The sequence below is a fragment of the Neoarius graeffei genome, chromosome 8 (assembly GCF_027579695.1).
Source record: "Neoarius graeffei isolate fNeoGra1 chromosome 8, fNeoGra1.pri, whole genome shotgun sequence".
Classification (NCBI taxonomy): domain Eukaryota; kingdom Metazoa; phylum Chordata; class Actinopteri; order Siluriformes; family Ariidae; genus Neoarius; species Neoarius graeffei.
In genome coordinates, this window is record NC_083576.1 from 92,855,115 (window position 1) to 92,872,179 (window position 17,065).

At 48.4% G+C, this 17,065-nt stretch overlaps 1 protein-coding gene across 3 annotated transcripts in view; it reads left to right on the forward strand.

Annotated features, from left to right (window-relative positions):
- The window catches only part of enc2 (ectodermal-neural cortex 2), a 98,734-nt gene extending 91,302 nt beyond the window's left edge, over positions 1–7,432 (forward strand). For all 3 annotated transcript variants that reach the window (XM_060928495.1, XM_060928493.1, XM_060928494.1), the window contains one exon: positions 4,783–7,432. The gene's annotated coding sequence lies outside the window, so the exon portion shown is untranslated. The remainder of the gene's footprint in view (positions 1–4,782) is intronic.
- The last annotated feature ends 9,633 nt before the right edge of the window (positions 7,433–17,065 follow it).

Genomic DNA, 17,065 nt, shown 5'->3' on the forward strand with positions numbered 1-17,065 from the left:
TCAGAAATGTTAACGAGTTGATGTTAGATATTTTAAAGCAACGATGAGCTAACAGATCTGATCAGAGAGAGGACCATTCAGAATGAAGCACCTGCTTGAGTCCGTTCCCGTTTTACTCCGCCCACAGAAACCCGAGGGGCAGCATTCCCGCGCTCTCAGCCTCGTCGTGACTAGACGCTGCTTTGTTCACAAGTTTTTCCCATTTTGGTGAAAAGTTCTGTTTCACTCTGTTCGTTTAATGAATGATGATCAGCAGAGGCGGTTAATGAGGTTAGATCAGACAATCCTGATCTGTACCTGGTGTAAAAATACAGGCAAGTTGGATTTTTATCAAATCAACACCTTCTGTAATACTCGTCACACACCTGAGGGCGTGTTGAGGACCCGAGACTGCAGCTGTTTCCTGCTTTTTATAAGTTTGTCATCTTTATAGTTCCCTGTTTTCCATGAATGCATTCCAGCTGTTTATCCCAGCTGTCACATGTGCAATGCTGTACTTTTTTTTCCTCTTCTTAGTTCAACCACAAACCCCCGAGTGGGTTTTCTCAGATGTTTATCAGTTCGGTACGAAGCATCCGTCACCTTTCACTGTCGCTGCAGGTGTTGAGGTTTAACGCCCTCACACACGCTAAAGAGAGACGGATTAGCGTTCGAGTGGGATGTTATAAAAAGCACAATGAGGTGATGAGAACGGGATTAAAGGAGTGAAGTCAGCCATCTGAGAGGTCGCGTCCCCTCAAGCTGGAGTCAGAATAATAATGATGATTTTCCTGATGGAGCGGGGTGGTGTGACGGTGTTCTCAGGATCGTCATCACCGATACAGAACCGATACACAGTTTTTTGTTATGATCAGGACGAGTGAGAAATCTCACTGCTGCTCCGAGTCAGTTACAGAGTTAACGTGGAGGTTAAACTGTACAATTCTTCAGCTTTTCTCTCACTGTCCCAGTTTGAAACTGAAGTCTATAATTCTGTCGAAACCAATAAAAATGTATTGCTCAAGTTTTGTTTTTATGGATTTCAGAACTCTAGAACTGCATCATCAGGACATTGATCACAGATCAGCTCCCACCTCATATTATAGAAAACAGAAAATCATCACCGTCCCTGGGTTACGTGCAGAATATTATCTATTTAATACTCTTTAAACACACTTTGCACTAAAATGTGCGAAACTATAATATATCTGGGGGGGGCTGTGTGGATTAGTCCCTGGGGGGGCTGTGTGGATTAGTCCCTGGGGGGGCTGTGTGGATTAGTCCCTGGGGGGGCTGTGTGGATTAGTCCCTGGGGGGGCTGTGTGGATTAGTCCCTGGGGGGCCTGTGTGGATTAGTCCCTGGGGGGCTGTGTGGATTAGTCCCTGGGGGGCTGTGTGGATTAGTCCCTGGGGGGCGCTGTGTGGATTAGTCCCTGGGGGGGCTGTGTGGATTAGTCCCTGGGGGGCGCTGTGTGGATTAGTCCCTGGGGGGCTGTGTGGATTAGTCCCTGGGGGGGCTGTGTGGATTAGTCCCTGGGGGGGCTGTGTGGATTAGTCCCTGGGGGGGCTGTGTGGATTAGTCCCTGGGGGGGCGCTGTGTGGATTAGTCCCTGGGGGGCTGTGTGGATTAGTCCCTGGGGGGGCTGTGTGGATTAGTCCCTGGGGGGCGCTGTGTGGATTAGTCCCTGGGGGGGCTGTGTGGATTAGTCCCTGGGGGGCGCTGTGTGGATTAGTCCCTGGGGGGCTGTGTGGATTAGTCCCTGGGGGGGCTGTGTGGATTAGTCCCTGGGGGGCGCTGTGTGGATTAGTCCCTGGGGGGCGCTGTGTGGATTAGTCCCTGGGGGGGGCTGTGTGGATTAGTCCCTGGGGGGGCTGTGTGGATTAGTCCCTGGGGGGCGCTGTGTGGATTAGTCCCTGGGGGGGCTGTGTGGATTAGTCCCTGGGGGGGCTGTGTGGATTAGTCCCTGGGGGGCGCTGTGTGGATTAGTCCCTGGGGGGCGCTGTGTGGATTAGTCCCTGGGGGGGGCTGTGTGGATTAGTCCCTGGGGGGGCTGTGTGGATTAGTCCCTGGGGGGGGCTGTGTGGATTAGTCCCTGGGGGGGGCTGTGTGGATTAGTCCCTGGGGGGCGCTGTGTGGATTAGTCCCTGGGGGGGGCTGTGTGGATTAGTCCCTGGGGGGGCTGTGTGGATTAGTCCCTGGGGGGGCTGTGTGGATTAGTCCCTGGGGGGCTGTGTGGATTAGTCCCTGGGGGGGTTGTGTGGATTAGTCCCTGGGGGGCTGTGTGGATTAGTCCCTGGGGGGGTTGTGTGGATTAGTCCCTGGGGGGCTGTGTGGATTAGTCCCTGGGGGGGCTGTGTGGATTAGTCCCTGGGGGGCTGTGTGGATTAGTCCCTGGGGGGGCTGTGTGGATTAGTCCCTGGGGGGGCTGTGTGGATTAGTCCCTGGGGAGGCTGTGTGGATTAGTCCCTGGGGAGGCTGTGTGGATTAGTCCCTGGGGAGGCTGTGTGGATTAGTCCCTGGGGAGGCTGTGTGGATTAGTCCCTGGGGATGCTGTGTGGATTAGTCCCTGGGGAGGCTGTGTGGATTAGTCCCTGGGGGGGGCTGTGTGGATTAGTCCCTGGGGGGGCTGTGTGGATTAGTCCCTGGGGGGCGCTGTGTGGATTAGTCCCTGGGGGGGCTGTGTGGATTAGTCCCTGGGGGGGCTGTGTGGATTAGTCCCTGGGGGGCGCTGTGTGGATTAGTCCCTGGGGGGCGCTGTGTGGATTAGTCCCTGGGGGGCGCTGTGTGGATTAGTCCCTGGGGGGCGCTGTGTGGATTAGTCCCTGGGGGGCGCTGTGTGGATTAGTCCCTGGGGGGGGCTGTGTGGATTAGTCCCTGGGGGGGCTGTGTGGATTAGTCCCTGGGGGGGCTGTGTGGATTAGTCCCTGGGGGGCTGTGTGGATTAGTCCCTGGGGGGGCTGTGTGGATTAGTCCCTGGGGGGGGCTGTGTGGATTAGTCCCTGGGGGGCGCTGTGTGGATTAGTCCCTGGGGGGCGCTGTGTGGATTAGTCCCTGGGGGGCGCTGTGTGGATTAGTCCCTGGGGGGGGCTGTGTGGATTAGTCCCTGGGGGGGCTGTGTGGATTAGTCCCTGGGGGGGCTGTGTGGATTAGTCCCTGGGGGGCTGTGTGGATTAGTCCCTGGGGGGGTTGTGTGGATTAGTCCCTGGGGGGCTGTGTGGATTAGTCCCTGGGGGGGTTGTGTGGATTAGTCCCTGGGGGGCGCTGTGTGGATTAGTCCCTGGGGGGGGCTGTGTGGATTAGTCCCTGGGGGGGCTGTGTGGATTAGTCCCTGGGGGGGCTGTGTGGATTAGTCCCTGGGGGGCTGTGTGGATTAGTCCCTGGGGGGGTTGTGTGGATTAGTCCCTGGGGGGCTGTGTGGATTAGTCCCTGGGGGGGTTGTGTGGATTAGTCCCTGGGGGGGTTGTGTGGATTAGTCCCTGGGGGGCTGTGTGGATTAGTCCCTGGGGGGGCTGTGTGGATTAGTCCCTGGGGGGGCTGTGTGGATTAGTCCCTGGGGGGCTGTGTGGATTAGTCCCTGGGGGGGCTGTGTGGATTAGTCCCTGGGGAGGCTGTGTGGATTAGTCCCTGGGGAGGCTGTGTGGATTAGTCCCTGGGGAGGCTGTGTGGATTAGTCCCTGGGGAGGCTGTGTGGATTAGTCCCTGGGGAGGCTGTGTGGATTAGTCCCTGGGGATGCTGTGTGGATTAGTCCCTGGGGAGGCTGTGTGGATTAGTCCCTGGGGGGCTGTGTGGATTAGTCCCGTGGATTAGTCCCTGGGGGGGCTGTGTGGATTAGTCCCTGGGGGGCTGTGTGGATTAGTCCCTGGGGGGCGCTGTGTGGATTAGTCCCATGGATTAGTCCCTGGGTGGGCTGTGTGGATTAGTCCCTGGGTGGGCTGTGTGGATTAGTCCCTGGGGGGCGCTGTGTGGATTAGTCCCGTGGATTAGTCCCTGGGGGGCTGTGTGGATTAGTCCCTGGGGGGCTGTGTGGATTAGTCCCATGGATTAGTCCCTGGGTGGGCTGTGTGGATTAGTCCCTGGGTGGGCTGTGTGGATTAGTCCCTGGGGGGCGCTGTGTGGATTAGTCCCTGGGGGGCGCTGTGTGGATTAGTCCCTGGGGGGCGCTGTGTGGATTAGTCCCTGGGGGGCGCTGTGTGGATTAGTCCCTGGGGGGCGCTGTGTGGATTAGTCCCTGGGGGGCGCTGTGTGGATTAGTCCCTGGGGAGGCTGTGTGATTAGTCCCTGGGGGGCGCTGTGTGGATTAGTCCCTGGGGAGGCTGTGTGGATTAGTCCCTGGGGAGGCTGTGTGGATTAGTCCCTGGGGGGGCTGTGTGGATTAGTCCCTGGGGAGGCTGTGTGGATTAGTCCCTGGGGGGGCTGTGTGGATTAGTCCCTGGGGGGGCTGTGTGGATTAGTCCCTGGGGAGGCTGTGTGTATTAGTCCCTGGTGGGGCTGTGTGGATTAGTCCCGTGGATTAGTCCCTGGTGGGGCTGTGTGGATTAGTCCCTGGGTGGGCTGTGTGGATTAGTCCCTGGGGGGCGCTGTGTGGATTAGTCCCTGGGGGGCGCTGTGTGGATTAGTCCCTGGGGGGGCTGTGTGGATTAGTCCCTGGGGGGGCTGTGTGGATTAGTCCCTGGGGGGGCTGTGTGGATTAGTCCCTGTGTTTGATTGGACGGCTGATGAATGTTTGTATCCATTTATCACACTGTCCTAATTTTATCTGTATTCAAATGAGCTCACATTTTCTCTCCATCTCTTTTCACAGGTGTCCACGTGTGTGTATAAACAGCCATGACTGCGCTTCTAATAATCACCTGGATAAAGAAGTGAAGCGTGAGCCGACTCTCTGGTCGCTTCTCCTGGACTGAAATGTAGCACACAGTGGATGAGTTCCCAAACACACCCCGATCTCTCACACGCCCCCCCACCTCTCACACGCACCCTGACCTCTCACACGCACCCCAATCACACCCCGACCTCTCACACGCACCCCGACCTCTCACACGCACCCCAATTTCACCCCGACCTCTCACACGCACCCCGACCTCTCACACGCACCCCAATCTCACCCCGACCTCTCACACGCACCCCAATCTCACCCCGACCTCTCACACGCACCCCGACCTCTCACACGCACCCCGATCGCACCCCGACCTCTCACACGCACCCCGATCTCACCCCGACCTCTCACACGCACCCCGATCTCACCCCGACGTCTCACACGCACCCCGATCTCACCCCGACCTCTCACACGCACCCCGATCTCACCCGCACCCCGATCTCACCCCGACCTCTCACACGCACCCCAATCTCTCACACGCACCCCAATCTCACCCCGACCTCTCACACGCACCCCGATCTCACCCCGACCTCTCACACGCACCCCAATCTCTCACACGCACCCCGATCTCACCCCGACCTCTCACACGCACCCCAATCTCTCACACGCACCCCGATCTCTCACACGCACCCCGATCTCACCCCGACCTCTCACACGTACCCCGATCTCACCCTGACCTCTCACACGCACCCCGATCTCTCACACGCACCCCAATCTCTCACACGCACCCCAATCTCACCCCGACCTCTCACACGCACCCCGACCTCTCACACGCACCCCAATCTCACCCCGACCTCTCACACGCACCCTGACCTCTCACACGCACCCCAATCTCACCCCGACCTCTCACACGCACCCCAATCTCTCACACGCACCCCGATCTCTCACACGCACCCCAATCTCACCCCGACCTCTCACACGCACCCCGACCTCTCACACGCACCCCAGTCTCTCACACGCACCCCGACCTCTCACACGCACCCCAATCTCTCACACGCACCCCGACCTCTCACACCGACGTGTGGGGAAATGGTGATGAAAGGTTTCTGGAAAGTGGAAACTCTGCCACATTTCACTTGAAAATGCATGTTTTGTTTGTTTTTCTTGGTGATTCAGGACCCTCCTGTACTACTTCTAGAATTTAAAAAAAAAAAAAAAACTGTGAAGCAAAAGTGAAACTTGTTGAAACTCAGCAGCACAACGTTCTCAAGAACTTCCTGGACTGTTTTTTGGTTACTGAAGAAATGCGAATTTGAGAAACAGATGATGACGACTTTGCACAGACTCGGAGCTGATGAGGGTTTAACTTTAAATCAAACTTTATTTCTCTGAATATGTGTGAAGATTAAAATGCACCGATAATCGAGTGTACGATACATCGCGATATTGAACACTGGTTTGAAAGTAATCACATGATCTTCAGCAGCATTGTGCAGTCACCTCATCATCTAGGTTTATCACCTGAAGCTGTGTTAAGCTCCGCCCCCTCTGTATTTCCATTGGTTTTAACCCATTTCCCCTCTCGCAGTTGATCCTGCCTCTCGCTGGACTCTGATGTTCTCCTTGTAACAGGAAAAATATTCTGAGACCCTTTGCTGTGAACATTTGCAGCGCAGCTTGTAAAATATAGAATATTTGTAAATAATGTTAAAGTTTGTAAAAATGTTTTAAATCCTCGTGACCCTTAACGAGACACTACAGAGTTTTGTTTACTGTTAATGTGTCCTGGACACAAGTAACATCATCGGCTCGATTTTTAACAATATGAAGTAATGATCATTAGGGTTGCAAAGGGGTGGAAAGTTTCCGGGAATTTTGAAGGGCCCAGGAATATTGGGAATTTGGGGGAATTTTCATTTTTGCCATTTATTAAGTTTTAAACATTTTAAAACATTTCATCACCCAGAAAAACAAATTAAAACCCATGTTAAGCCTTTCTTTCAATTATGTACTGTTTTGTGCTAATTAAGAATAGGACATATTGCTAAAGTCCAATTAATAAAAGGCTTTTAGTTTTTCAATATTAGTATTCAGATTTTCAATGAAAAATTATTCTCAATCTTAATTAGGGATTTTTCTTCAAATAAAGCATCTTGCCATTCTTACATTTTGTGGGAAATTCCAAGATGCTAAATATAAAAACATTTAATATAATAACAGTTCCCTTTGGTAAGAATTAACTGGAACTCTAACGCTACGTTCACACTGCAAGGCTTAATGCTCAATTCCGATTTTTTTGTGAAATCCGATTTTTTTGTGAGGTCGTTCACATTAACAAATATATGCGACTTGTATGTGATCCTCAGTATGAACGAAAAGCGACCTAAAAGTGTTCCGCATGCGCATTGCAGGATACGACGACGTCACACGCAGTGAGCATGGCCAGTGTTTACGGAAGTAAAACCGCCCGGTTGCGGTATGACCCATCCAATCTAGCTTGAATAGCTGCATCCCCCCAAATGGAAATCCGCTCCCTAACCTCTGCATCCTTCCATTGAGAAGATTCAGAACCTTCACAGCCCGAAGCGTCCCTCGCATTGATGTCATGCGCAGGGGCGCAGATACGTTTTTTGAACTGGGAGCTGCCAGCAAACCAACCCCAACCCCGATATGCCTGTCAAACTTGTTGTTAGTAACCATAGCAACCAAGCTCGAGCTCGCAACCTGTGCAGTCTGCGCAGCTCAACCAACCGAATATCAGTCTTTGTTTTGTTTTATGTGAGTTGTTGCAACTATGTATACACTGCTGTGCACCTCAATAAACCGAATGGTAATTAGTCTTTTGATTTTTCCGTGAGGTTTGCCTTATGCAAAGAAAGACAGCATAGACGTTTTTTCCTCCCTATAAGTGGGGGGGACCGAACGAGGTGAATTTAAATATGACTCGTCCCACCCTCTATCTGCGCCCGTGATTATGCGCCATGTTGTTGTAACTTTTTTTGAGAGACCCGCCGCCTACTTCAGCGCAGAATAGTGACGTTTGTGGCTTGTTGATGACGTGTAAGTCGGATGAATGCGACCTGGCGGTTCAGACTGAAGTCGCATATGAAAAGAGCGGATAGGAATCGGAATTAGCACCACATATCCAAACGGCCTGGGTCGGATTTGAAAAAATCGGATCTGTCGTTCATATTGTCAATAAAAGATCGGATACAGGTCACATATGGGCGAAAAGATCGGATTTGAGTCACTTCAGCCTGCAGTGTGAACGTAGCCTAACTCATTGCACAACAAGTAGTGATTTCTAAAAATCTTGCAAAAACTCAATTTTGACCATTTTTATTACAAAATTTTACAAAACTTCAAGACTTGTCTACAGATTTAATCACAAAAGTATCACCATAAAATAAGGAATATTTAAAAAATTTAAAATTTCTAATTACTAGTAGTCTTGAAATAAGTTTTGCTGCTTGTAAAATATATTAGTGCCACTTTTTTCTTTGAATCTGGAGCAAGGCTGTTTAATGTCATTGTTTTAATAGCATTGTATAGCCTAATCATTACTTCTAATCCGATAATTTGCAAGCAAATTACTTGACAGGATACGGTTTACAAACCAGCTGCTAAATGAAAAAGGAATTCAAGTTGTTGAAGTAGAATTAGTAAACAAAAAAGTTACAGGAAGTGGTCTTCAAAATCATAAGTAGAGTTAAAGTTGCTTTTGAAGAGAAGTTCTCACAAAGTCTAAGGTTATTGTTTAATTCATTATACATGTACCAGGGAAAGCCGTATTGTTTTTGTAAAACATTTGGTGGTTATTAATTTTCTCAGTTGTTTAATTAGTTGCATGCTGGTTTTTGCCTGTATGTTCTTCTGAACAGAACAGAGACCCAGAGAAATATCCTAATCTGAATAAAAGGACCTTATTTTTTGTATCAATTTTTAAGTAAAGTTGGTTTTGAAAATTCCCCAAAGTTCCCCAAAATTCCCATAAATTCCTGTTAATTCCCAAAATTTCCATGGAAATTTTCCACTCTGAAAATTCCCAGGAATTTTGCAACCCTAATGATCATGTTTGAACATCTGGTGCCGTGACCCAGACGGCTAATGAGAGAATGCTAACGTTTTAAGCCATGTGAACAGTATTGTGTGTTTGGTATCGTGATGTATCGGATAAACGATAATCAGTGCGTGCCCTCTGAATGAAGTACAAGGAGAGTTTTTCATACTTTTTTAATAGGATGTGAATTTTAGACTGAGGAAATGTTTTATTTTAAACTTTAATAAGTGACTTTTCCATTGAAAAGACACCTCTTTTGGGACTGTGTGTGTGTGTGTGTGTGTGTGTGTGTGTGTGTGTGTGTGTGTGTGTGTGTGTGTGTTTGTTTATTAGATTGAACTCCTGCTTCATGGTTTTTGCTGTTAATCTGCTTAAATGGAAAAATTGAAGATTTGAAATAAATGACTTCCTGATGCTTGTGACTGGTGTGTGTGTGTGTGTGTGTGTGGTTAATTAAAGAAATGAAGCTGTTTTGGCTTCAAGCATTTATTATTATTTTTTTTTTTTAAGTGCAGCAGATTAGTCCCTGGTCATAATAAAAATAATATAATGAATAAATATTTTTCTTCCTGATGACCACATTACCATATTTAAATATTTATATGAATATTTCTCAGAGGAAATTTTTTGCTCCCGAAGTATAATTTTTTTCTTCATTACTACTGGATATAAATTATATTTTCATATTAGGAAATATCTAAGAAATACATTTCCACCCATATTTGATGCAAGTTCATTTATTAGATAATTAATTTTATAAAACAGTATAATTCCATATTATTTAAATACTTTCATCTTTAACTTCCACATTTTTATCCATCATTAAAACAAACAAATGTGACTTGTGTTAATGACAATAAAATATAAGTCACAGTTAAATATTAAAATACTGGTAATAAAATCTAAAATACAAATAGTTTGATGAGGGAATAATTTTTATAATTATAAATCATGTGTAACGCTTATGTATAAAACAGTGTGTGTGTGTGTGTGTTCAGACCTTTGCCCCGTTTCCTCTCTCGAGTGTCTCGGCGTGTCTGTCCTCTCAGACGTGTCTCTCTGCATCTCAGGAAAAATAAAACTTTAATAACATTAAACACCTTCAGTAACGACTGAGAAATAATTTTCATCTCAAACACTGATCTCATTCACACACACCTGCAAGCGCACCTGTCTGTCTCTCTGTCCACCTGTCTGTCTCTCTGTCCATCTACCCTTCACCTTCCTTTCCACCTGTCTGTCTACCTTTACTCCTCTCCACCTGTCTCTCTGTTGATTCTCTCTTAGTCTGTTTAAATCTGTCTGTCTGTGTTCATCCAACTCTGTCTGTCTGTCCACCTTTCTGTCTGTCTGTATTTTTTTTTTCAAGTGTGTGTGTGTGTGAGAGAGAGAGAGAGAGAGAGAGAGAGACGGTGAGTTTGTAAGTCAGGTACCTCGGTGTTGTCTGTCAGGTTTTGCCACATTATGCAAACAGGTGAAAATTAAAACTATATTTGCGGTACCACGAGTGTGAGTTCTCATAGACAGTGTAAATGTGTTGTACACAAAAATATTACAATTTAATTAAAATGTAATCATAAAACTAAAAAAAAAAAAAAAGCTTCCTCATTGGGCCAGATCATTATAAAGTGCTTGGACCCTTTAATTTCTGCTTGTGGCGATATTATTATTATTACACACACACACAAAAAAAAAATACTCCATCCCCATGCCATACATACCCAGTCAGCTCTGTGTGTGTGTTTTCATCAGAGCTGAATTCTGATGCTCCATTCTGTTAATGCCATGTAGAGAGAACACACACACACACACACACCACTTAAATCAGACATGCAGAGCCTTTATTTTTAAATAAATTTCTGAGTGGAGAGTATCTCCATCCTTGACTCTTGTATGCTGCATAAATGGGAATAAAAAATATATTTTTGAGAGTTAAAATCAGCCGCAAAGTTGTGATTGGAGCCGCCCCGCTGAGCCAGCCAGCCCTGAGTGCGTGACGTCACAGCGGGAACCGGTGCTATAGACCAAAGCCAGACTCTGCAGGTGAGAGCGGGTGCAGTGGCCTCTTCGTTCGGATTTATTAGAGATTCTTCGGATTCCTCAGATAGCAATACAGCTCACTGTGATAGTCCTGAAATTGGAGTGTGTGTACATGCTACTGCTAAACACGTAGAACCGTATCAGTTCGAACCATCAGAAAGTGAATCCGATAGTAACACGTCGGCCACAGAGGCCCCCATCTTACGAAATAAAGCCAGAGAACAAAGCCATCTAGAGAATTGGATGGAATTGAACTGACGGTCTCATGTGACTCTCATTAAAACAGGATGGGTGCTATAACTTATGCAACATGCATGTACATGCATGCATTTTCACTGCTAAAACGTAAAAGGCTCATTAAATACTCAGATGAACTGAGACAATCACATTCTGAAGCAAATTAAATAATCTTATACCGCTAACTTAAACACACACTACAAGTTACATGGATTAATCTAAATGCAGGGAAACAACGAGTGTTGTTGTTGTTTTTTATCCAAATGAGAGTCGGAGCTTACCCGTCTGTGTTCTCGCTTCTTGAAGGCCGATCTTGTGGCCGATTGTTTTGAAACAATCTGACTTTCAGTTATTCATTCATTCGCTTCTTCCATGTAACGGCGAGATATTGCTGCTGACGCAAGCATATCCAGCTGAGAAATCAGACAGCTGCTCCACTCATTCTCCATTTTCTCCATACCGAGTACTCCGCCATTACTGCTCGGCTCATGCGCCAGGAGAACTGGTGCAACTGAACTTACTTTCCTCTTCTTGTAGTTTTCTTTTCCTTTAATTGTTGGTACTGCACCCTTTTTCAATCCGGGCTTATAGCCAACGCTCCTCAACAGATCAGAGGTCTCGTACAAATCTTCAGTAAAATGTGCAGAGCAGAGGAGAGACCACTTCGTAGGCGCCCAATGTGCCCGTGAACTTCTCGTAAAACGCGTCCAAATCTTTGCAGTTTGAACATTCTTGGGCCGTGAATGCAATGTAAATCCACCTTCTGTTGTGTTGCTGCACCAGCCAGCAACACATCTACATGGCATGGCGATAAATTAGCTCAAAATGGAGGATCGGAGTTGCAGTCAGCTCTGTGTTTTAGTATAGCGGAAATGGCGATGAGACCGATAGACTTCCTGCTGGTAATTCACTCAGACCGCTACCTATATGAATCATTTTAATCATAAAAATTACTATATTAGATTTATTGTTAACGCTTAAAACTATTCCTGCGCCATTCTTGAGGTCTCAAGGCATTTATAAACGAAAATGAGGCCATGGCTCTGCGTATATGCTTTAATGCCTGAGAGTGAACAGCATGATTAGAAAGAAACCAATGTCCTTTTTACAGCATTTTTTCTTCAGTAACAAATAATAAACGTCTAAATGAAACATTTCAATGCACTCTATACAGCACTGAAATTCTTTAAATTATTTAAATTTATTAATTATTAATACATAATTTTACCTTAACTCTCGTTACTGAACTTTTGGGGACACACACACACACACACTCCATCAGGAAGAGCAGCTCTAAGTGTTTTCACTCAACCACAAAAACACCAGGTGACCAATTTAACCAACATTCAGGCAACAAAACTCGTCTGTTAGTCCACAATCAATGTTAAACATTATCAGATGTTTACTGTGGATCAGATTTCAGAGCCATTCAAAACACACACACACACACACACACACACCCCTGCTGTTCAGTCTCCCATTTCCGCATGAAACCGTCATAAACACCCAACTCTCCGGCTCAGGTGAGGGACCCGAGGTGTTTTTACTCATCGTCTCATTCTGTTCGCAGATCACTGTTCTAATTTAAGCTCTGAGTTCTCAATTATAAAGAAGTGAACGTCCAGTGGAACAAATGATTTCAAGCTTGAAAATAATAAAAATCCTATTTCTTACTTGTATCAGTGTAATCTTAGGATGAGAAACAGTTTATCAAACCTGTCTGTAATGAATTTTAAAACATTTTCACTTGATCTCTTTTTTTTTTGCAGTGAAAACACTCACAGACACACAGCACTGAGGAGCTGAAAGAAAAAAATCATTAACCATGAACACAAATTAAAATTCTAAAAGGATAGAAACACCACAGTGCTCCTGAGATCTGAGTTCTGGATTCTGATTGGTCAGGAGGTGTTGATTAATTCTCTATAACAGCAGCTCTGACTGTAGTGCAGGTTTATATTAATGTACTAACAGTTCCTGATGTGGACAAGTTCACGTGCCTCGGCAGCACCCTCTCCAGATCCGTTGTCATGGACAACGAGATGAACGCCAGACTCGCCAAAGCAAGTGCCGCATTTGGTAGACTAAATAAAAACGTGTGGACCCGGAGGGGTATCTCAGAGGAAACGAAGATCAAAGTCTACCGTGCCGTAGTCCTCACTGCTCTTCTCTATGGGTGCGAGACCTGGACAGTGTACCGGCGCCATGAAAGGAAGCTCAATCACTTCCACGCCACCTGCCTTCGGAAAATCCTCGGCATCAGCTGGCAGGAGAAGATCCCGGACACTGAGGTGCTCACCCGGGCCGATCTACCCAACATCCACACCATCCTGATGCAGTCGCAGCTATGATGGGCAGGACACGTCGTGCTCATGGCCGACCATCGCATCCCCAAGAAGCTACTCTGCAGGGAACTGTCACATGGCAAGCGCTCCCAAGGAGGCTAGAAAAAGTGCTTCAAGAACATGCTGAAAGCTTCCCTTAAGGCATTCGGCATTGACCCAAACGGTTGGGAGCAGACGGCGCAGGATAGGGACAGCTGGTGGGCGGCGGTCAAGCAGGGGGCAAAAGCACATGAAGTTCAGAGGCAAGCAACAGCACAGTAGCGCAGGCAAGCAAGAAAAGCCAATGCCACTCCAGCATCTGCCGCTGCCATCCTGTGCCCACACTGCCCTCGCCCCATCCCCCAAGCAAAGGTTTGACTCGATGGTCTTCATTGTTTCGATGGACAAAGAAGTACTAACAGTTCCTGATGTGGGTGGAGCACAAAAGCACGGCAGGCGAGAGTTGATGTTTACACACACTCTATTGAGCTTTTCAGCTTTCTTTCTTTCTTTCTTTCTTTCTTTCTTTCTTTCTTTCTTTCTTCTTCCTTTCTTTCTTTCACTCACTCACTCACACATGCGTTGTGGTCGGGGAGAGACACCTTTTCTCTGCTCTCTCTCCTTTTATGCTCCATCCCTGTAACACACACACAATAATTGACAGCAGGTGGAATGACTTAGCCACTTACCTTCCCTGACCCCACCCTCCATTCACAGACTGCTGCTTGGCCACGCCCCTGCTGCCACATACCCCCACCGCTTGACTCAGGCCGGGGAGCCATCTGGCCTGAAGCTGACTCCCCCACCAACGGGACAGGAAGTCCGCCACCACCATCTGTGTCCCCGGCCTGTGGATCACCTCGAACTTAAATGGCCGGAGGGTAAGATACCAACGGGTGATCCACACATTGGCATCCTTCATCTGGTGGAGCCACTGGAGGGGTGCGTGGTCCAGACAGAGAGTGAAAGGGCACCCCAGCAGGTAGTATCGGAGGGCGAGGACCGCCCACTTGATGGCAAGACACTCCTTCTCAATTGTGCTGTACTTGCTTTCGTGCATCGACAGTTTCCGGCTGATGTACAGCATGGGGCGCTCCTCGCCCTCCACCTCCTGGGACAAAACGGCCCTCGGCCCTCTATCTGATGCATCAGTCTGCAAAATAAAGGGGAGAGAGAAGTCAGGGGAGTGTAAAAGTGGCCCCCCACACAGTGCAGCTTTTACCTCAGAGAAGGCCTGTTGGCACTGCTCCGTCCATTGGACCGGATCAGGAGGCCCCTTTTTAGTGAGATCGGTTAGCGGGCCGGTGATGTCCAAATAATTAGGTAGAAACCTATGATAAAAGCCAGCCAGCCCCAAGAACCATCTCACCTCCTTTTTGGTCTTGGGCCTCGGACAGGCCGCAATCGCTGCGGTCTTGTTAATTTGGGGACACACCTGCCTATGGCCCAAGTGAAACCCCAGATACCATACTTCCACCCGCCCAATCGCACACTTTTTTGGGTTAGCTGTGAGGCCCGCTCGCCTCAGCGACTTTAGAACAGCCCTCAGGTGTTCCAAGTGCCATGGCCAATCATGACTATAGATTATTATGTAGTCTAGATAGACGGCCACGTAGGCAGCGTGAGGGCGGAGGACCCTGTCCATAAGCTGCTGGAACATAGCAGGCACCCCAAACAACCCAAAAGGGAGCGTGACAAATTGGTGTAAACCAAATGGTGTGGAAAAGGCCATTTTCTCTCGAGATAGAGGAGTCAAGGGGATCTACCAATATCCCTTTGTTAGATCCAGTGTTGAATAAAAGCAAGCAGTGCCTAACCAATCAAGCAACTCATCAATGCAAGGCATTGAGTATGCGTCAAATTTAGACACCGCGTTGACCTTTCTATAGTCCACACAGAACCGGACTGACCCGTCGGTCTTGGGAACCAGGATCACTGGGCTGCTCTAGTCACTGTGGGACTCCTCGATTATGCCCATTTTGAGCATGGCCTTGAGTTCATCCTGAACCACATTTTTCTTGTGTTCGGGCAAGCGGTAAGGGTGGCTACACACTACCACCCCCGGGGGCATTTCGATGTGGTGTTCTATGAGGTGGGTACGACCAGGAAGGGGCGAGAACACGTCGGAAAATTCCTTTTGCAACTTGGCTATCTCCGTGAGTTGGGCCAGTGAGAGATGGTCTCCACAAGGAACTGGAGTGGTCCGAGATGTTATCTTTTTCACCACAGGGCCCCAGCTCCGCCTTCTCCGGGACTACCAATGCCAATACCACAGGGACCCCCTCATTCCAGTGTTTTAAAAGGTTGAGGTGGTAGATTTGCAGTGCCCTGCCCCTATCCGTTCGCCTCACCTCATAATCAATGTCCCCAACTCGCCGTGTGACCTCGAAGGGCCCTTGCCACTTGGCGACTAATTTGGAGCTCGATGTGGGCAATAATACGAGCACTTTGTCTCCCGGCATGAACTCTCTAATGCCGCTTTTCCACTACCAACGCGGCTGAGTTGGGCTGAGCCGTGCCGTGCTGAGTTGGGCTAAGTCGAGCTGAGCGGGGCTGTTGGAGTTGCATTTCGACTACAACCGCGCTGAACCGTGCTGGCTGGAAGTGGGTGGACACATTGGGTGGAGTTAGCGAAAGTGGGTGGACGTCACGTGATGTCGTTAGGCGGCACAAACAGTGACATCAGTGATCTTTTAAGCGGTAGTCTCACGACCCGGATAGCAAACAATAAACATGGAGTCATTAGTGTTGCTGGTCTTGGTGCTGTGGCTTGTTGTCACCGACAACGCCAACAGATACTGGCAAGAGTGTATAGATGAGGCGAGGCGCATAAGGCTTCAGAAATTCTCGTAATTCGTAATTCTTCCGGGTTTACGGTGTTTACCGATCCCAGCGTGCTTGCGGGGCGTGTGTGGGCATGTGAGGACACTCCTCCTCACCAATCAGTGCACAGGGGAGTGTCTGCTCATGCCCCCAGCCCCACTCGGCTTGGTTTGGCTCGCTTCAGCCCTACTCCAAAACCGTGCGAGTTTTGGGTGCTAAGCAGGGCTGAAGCGAGCTGAGTCGTGCTGCTCTAAGGTAGTCGAAACGCGAGCCGTGTCGGGCTGAAGCGAGCTGAAGTGAGCTGAAAAAGGGTAGTGGAAAAGGGCCATAAGGCATATGCCCCGTCATACAGCTGGCTTTGACATTCTTCTGCCTGCCGCAAATTCTCCTGGGTTAGGTGTGTGAGGGTGTGGAGTTTGGCATGCAGGTCAAGAACATACTGGATTTCATTTTTACTAGGTGAAGGTCTCTCCTCCCAATTTTCCCATAGCACGTCCAGAATGCCACGCGGCTTATGCCCATATAATAATTAAAAGGGAGAAAATCCTGTGGAGGCTTGCGGGACCTCTCGTACTGCGAATAACAGGGGCTCGAGCCACTTATCCCAATTATGCGCATCTTCACTTACGAATTTCCGGATTATGTTTTTGAGTGTCTGGTTAAATTGCTCTACTAAGCCATCCGTTTGTGGGTGATAGACACTGGTGTGGATAGACTTAATCCCCAGTAACCCAGACAGTTCACGCAGTGGGCATGACATAAATGTAGTGCTTTGGTCTGTCAG